A 6,000-nucleotide genomic window follows, 5' to 3' on the forward strand; every position below is an offset into this window, starting at 1 on the left:
ATCATAAATATGTGAATCAAAAGCATCATAACTTCTATCTGCATTTCTAGCATGTCTCCTATCATGATACATAAAAGCATGGTTCTTTTTAGCACTACTAGCCATAGGGGCCTTCCCTTTCTCCTTGGCGGGGATGGGAGCCTTATGGCTTGTTAAGTTCTTGGCTTCCCTCTTGAAACCAAGTCCATCCTTAATTGAGGGGTGTCTACCAATCGTGTAGGCATCCCTTGCAAATTTTAACTTATCAAATTCGCTTTTGCTAGTCTTAAGTTGGACATTAAGACTAGCTACTTCATCATTCAATTTAGAAATTGTAACAAGGTGTTCACTGCAAGCATTAATGTCAAAATCTTTACTGTGGCGGAACCGCCCGAATTATTCCAGCTTAAGTGCCTAAGTCACGCCTCAGGGGTCGTAACACACTTAAATCGGAATAACCCGTCAGTCCCTCAGATCTAGTCTGATAGAGCCACTTAACCAGGATCAAATTCCACAATCTCACTCGAAGGTGAGTCATAGAAGAAATACAATAAAACAGGAAACCTCAACTTAAGTGCTGGATTACTACATAGATCGGAGTTTTTGAGTAGCAAATAAAGTTCACAAAATAAAGTGCAGCGGATAATCGATGTCGTCGGTATCGAGGAATTGGGCAAGGCCTAGCCCACTACTCCTCGTGCTCCTCTCCTATCGGAGCAACATCCCACTCGACCGTCCAACCCGGTGGCAGGGTGGTAGGCCAAGTCACACCATCAACCATTTCCTGAATGGTACCTGCAAAAATTGTGCCACAAGCAAGGCTGAGTATACTAATACTCAGCTAGACTTAATGAAAGGGAAATGTGCCCTTGGGCCATTTCTAAGTATTTTGGTGATTTAGTGACCAACACAAGTGCCTAAGTGTAAAATGGTGGACAAAGTACAAATCAAGGTTAAAGGTATGTTTCTCAGACTTAGTACATTGTTTTAGTGACTAATATATTATGTCTAAGTGCTGGAAACAGGAAAAAGCCAATTGAAAATGCCTTGGCTCGAGCAGCCAAGTTTCTGCTCAGTCTGGAGCACCGGACTGTCCGGTGGTGCACCGGACAGTGTCCGGTGCGCCAGGCTGACTCGAGCGAACTGGCCGCTCTCGGGAATCCACCGGCGACGTACGACTATAATTCACCGGACTGTCCGGTGTACACCGGACTGTCCGGTGAGCCAACGATCGGCCGCGCGATCTGCGCGGGACACGTGGCCGAGCCAACGGCTAGAAGGGGGCACCGGACTGTCCGGTGTGCACCGGACATGTCCGGTGCGCCAACGGCTCTCAGGCTGCCAACGGTCGACTGCGCCATTTATGGAAAGAAATCGGGCACCGGACATGTCCGGTGTGCACCGGACTGTCCGGTGCGCCAGTCGACAGAAGGCAAGATCAGCCTTCCTAGATTGCTCTCAACGGCTCCTAGCTGCTTTGGGGCTATAAAAGGGACCCCTAGGCGCATGGAGGAGGACACCAAGCATTCCTACAACATTTCTAAGCACCAAGACATCGATTCCGTGCCTTTGATTCTTTGTGATAGCAATTAGAGCTCTAGTTGAGTGGTGAACTCATTGAGTTGTGTTGTGAGCTCTCATTGCAACTTGTGTGCGTGGTGTTGTTGTGATTTCTGGTCTTGAGTGCGTTGTTAATCCCTCCCTTGCTCCGTATTTCTTTGTGATCTTAAAGTGCAAGGGCGAGAGGCTCCAAGTTGTGGAGATTCCTCGCAAACGGGATTGAGTAAAGAAAAGCAAAACACCGTGGTATTCAAGTGGGTCCTTGGACCGCTTGAGAGGGGTTGATTGCAACCCTCGTCCGTTGGGACGCCACAACGTGGAGTAGGCAACCATTGGTCTTGGCCGAACCACGGGATAACCACCGTGCCATCTCTGTGATTGTTTTCTTGTGGTTATTGTGTTTTGTTGAGATTCCTCTCTAGCCACTTGGCATTTACTGTGCTAACGCTTAACCAAGTTTTTGTGGCTTAAGTTTTCAAGATTTACAGGATCACCTATTCACCCCCCCTCTAGGTGCTCTCAATTGGTATCAGAGTCATTCTCTTCACAAAGGGACTAACCGCCCGAAGAGATGGATCCTAAGGGGAAGGGTATCGTGATCAACGATAAAGAGAAGGAATCTTTCGTCAACGAGCCAAAGGATGACAAGCCTACCGACTCGGGCTCGGGTCATAGACGAAAAGATGGGAAGAAGAAGAAGACAAGGCGTATTAAGGAGATCGTCTACTACGACGACAGTGATGAGTCCACTTCTTCCCACAAGGACAACGACGACAACGACTACGACAAACGAAAGACGGTTAACTCGAACTTTTCTTTCGATTATTCGCGTATTCCTCAAAGTGCAAATGCTCATTTATTATCTATTCCACTTGGTAAACCTCCTCGTTTTGATGGAGAGGACTACGGATTTTGGAGTCACAAAATGCGTAGTCACTTGTTCTCTCTCCATCCTAGTATATGGGAGATTGTAGAGAGTGGAATGCACTTTGAAAGTTCGGATAGTCCCATGTTCATTAATGAGCAAATTCATAAGAATGCACAAGCTACTACTGTTCTTCTAGCTTCATTGTGCAGGGATGAATACCACAAAGTGAGCGGCTTGGATAACGCCAAGCAGATCTGGGACACCCTCAAGATTTCACATGAGGGGAACGACGTCACCTTGCTCACAAAGATGGAGTTGGTGGAGGGCGAGCTTGGACGATTCGCGATGATAAGGGGCGAGGAGCCGACACAAACATACGACCGGCTCAAGACCCTTATCAACAAAATAAGGAGCTACGGAAGCACGCGATGGACGGACCACGACATCGTCCGATTGATGCTAAGGTCCTTTACCGTTCTTGATCCTCATTTGGTGAATAACATTCGTGAGAATCCCAGGTACACCAAAATGTCGCCCGAAGAAGTCCTTGGAAAATTCATAAGCGGGCGAATGATGATCAAGGAAGCGAGGTACGTGGACGATGCTCTAAACGGTCCAATCAATGAGCCTCAACCCGTTGCTCTCAAGGCAACAAGGAGCAAGGAGGCGTTACCCAGCAAGGTAGCACAAATTGAGGCCGCCGGACTTAATGATGAAGAGATGGCTCTCATCATCAAGAGATTCAAGACGGCGCTTAAGGGTCGCAAGGGATAGCCAAGCAAGACCAAAGCCAAGGGGAAGCGCTCATGCTTCAAATGCCGTAAGATTGGTCATTTTATTGCTAACTGTCCCGATAATGAAAGTGACCAGGAACACGGGAGCAAGAGGGAAAAGAAGAAAAATTACAAGAAGGCCAAGGGCGAGGCACATCTAGGAAAGGAGTGGGACTCGGATTGCTCCTTCTCCGACTCCGACAATGAAGGACTCGCCGCCACCGCCTTCAACAAGTCATTCATCTTCCCCAACGAGCGTCACACATGCCTTATGGCAAGGGAGAAGAAGGTATGTAGTCGAAACTCTACTTATGCTTCTTCAAGTGAGGACGAATCTAGTGATGAGGATGAAATAGATTATTCATGTTTATTTAAGGGCCTAGATAGAACCAAGGTAGATAAAATTAATGAATTGATTGATGCCTTGAATGATAAGAATAGGCTTTTAGAAAAACAAGAGGACTTGTTGTATGAAGAACATGACAAATTTGTAGAAGCACAAAAATCTCATGCCTTAGAAGTTAAGAGAAATGAAATACTTTCTTGTGAATTATCTTCTTGTCATGAGACGATTTCTAGCTTAAGGAGCATTAATGATGATTTGAATGCTAAGTTAGAAATAGCTAGTAAATCAACAACTTGTGTAGAAAATGTTGTTATTTGCAATAGATGTAAAGATTTTGATATTGATGCTTGTAGTGAACACATAGCTTCTATTGCAAAGTTAAATGATGAAATGGCTAGTCTTAATGCCCAACTTAAGGCTAGCAAAAGTGATTTTGATAAACTAAAATTTGCTAGGGATGCCTACACGATTGGTAGACACCCCTCAATTAAGGATGGGCTTGGCTTCAAAAGGGAAGCCAAGAACTTAACAAGCCATAAGGCTCCCATCTCCGCCAAGGAGAAAGGGAAGGCCCCTATGGCAAGTAGTACTAAAAGGAATCATGCTTTTATGTACAATGATAGAAGATAGTCTCATAGGAGTTGTAATGCTTTTGATTCACATGCCTATGATTCTTATGCTATGTATGCTTCCAGATCTTCCTATATGCATGGTAGAGATATGCCTAGGAAAAATATTCATCATGTGCCTAGAAAGAATATTGTTCATGCTCCTAGGAAAGTTATGAATGGACCCTCTACAATTTATCATGCTTTAAATGTTTCCTTTGCTATTTGTAGAAAGGATAGGAAGATAGTTGCTAGGAAATTAGGGGCAAAATGCAAGGGTGATAAAACTTGCATTTGGGTCCCTAAGATAATTTTGACTAACCTTGTAGGACCCAACAAGAGTTGGGTACCTAAGACCCAAGCCTAAATTTGCCTTGCAGGTTTATGCATCCGGGGGCTCAAGCTGGATTATCGACAGCGGATGCACAAACCATATGACGGGGGAGAAGAAGATGTTCACCTCCTACGTCAAGAATAAGGATTCCCAAGATTCAATCATATTCGGTGATGGGAACCAAGGCAAGGTGAAAGGTTTAGGCAAGATTGCAATATCCAATGAGCACTCTATCTCTAATGTGTTTTTAGTTGAGTCTCTTGGATATAATTTACTATCTGTCAGTCAATTATGTAATATGGGATATAATTGTCTATTTACAAATGTAGATGTGTCTGTCTTTAGAAGATGTGATGGTTCACTAGCTTTCAAGGGTGTACTAGACGACAAACTTTATTTAGTTGATTTTACAAAAGAGGAGGCCAGTCTAGATGCATGCTTAATCGCTAAGACTAGCATGGGCTGGCTGTGGCATCGCCGCTTAGCACATGTGGGATGAAGAACCTTCACAAGCTTCTAAAGGGAGAACACGTGATAGGTTTGACTAACGTGCAATTCGAAAAAGATAGACCTTGTGCAGCTTGTCAAGCAGGTAAACAAGTGGGAGGAGCACATCACAGCAAGAATGTGATAACCACTTCAAGACCTCTCGAGCTGCTGCATATGGACCTCTTCGGACCCGTCGCCTATCTAAGCATAGGAGGAAGTAAGTATGGTCTAGTTATTGTTGATGACTTTTCCCGCTTCACTTGGGTGTTCTTTTTGCAGGATAAGTCTGAAACCCAAGGGACCCTCAAGCGCTTCCTCAGGAGAGCTCAAAATGAGTTTGAGCTCAAGGTGAAGAAGATAAGGAGCGACAACGGGTCCGAATTCAAGAATCTTCAAGTGGAGGAGTTCCTTGAGGAGGAGGGGATCAAGCACGAGTTCTCCGCTCCCTACACACCTCAACAAAATGGTGTGGTAGAGAGGAAGAACAGGACGCTCATTGATATGGCGAGGACTATGCTTGGAGAGTTCAAGACCCCCGAGTGTTTTTGGTCGGAAGCCGTGAACACGGCTTGCCACGCCATAAACAGGGTCTATCTTCACCGCCTCCTCAAGAAGACCTCATACGAGCTGCTAACTGGTAACAAACCCAATGTATCGTACTTTCGTGTATTTGGGAGTAAATGCTACTTTCTAGTGAAGAAGGGTAGGAATTCCAAATTTGCTCCCAAAGCTGTAGAAGGGTTTTTATTAGGTTATGATTCAAATACAAAGGCGTATAGGGTCTTCAACAAATCATTGGGTTTGGTTGAAGTCTCTAGCGACGTTGTATTTGATGAGACTAATGGCTCTCCAAGAGAGCAAGTTGTTGATCTTGATGATGTAGATGAAGAAGACGTTCCAACGGCCGCGATACGCACCATGGCGATTGGAGATGTACGGCCTCAGGAACAATTGGAGCAAGATCAACCGTCTTCCTCAACTATGGTGCATCCCCCAACCCAAGATGATGAACAGGTACCTCAAGAGGAGGCGCATGATCAAGG

This window comes from Zea mays, chromosome 5 (assembly GCF_902167145.1).
Source record: "Zea mays cultivar B73 chromosome 5, Zm-B73-REFERENCE-NAM-5.0, whole genome shotgun sequence".
Classification (NCBI taxonomy): Eukaryota; Viridiplantae; Streptophyta; class Magnoliopsida; order Poales; family Poaceae; genus Zea; species Zea mays.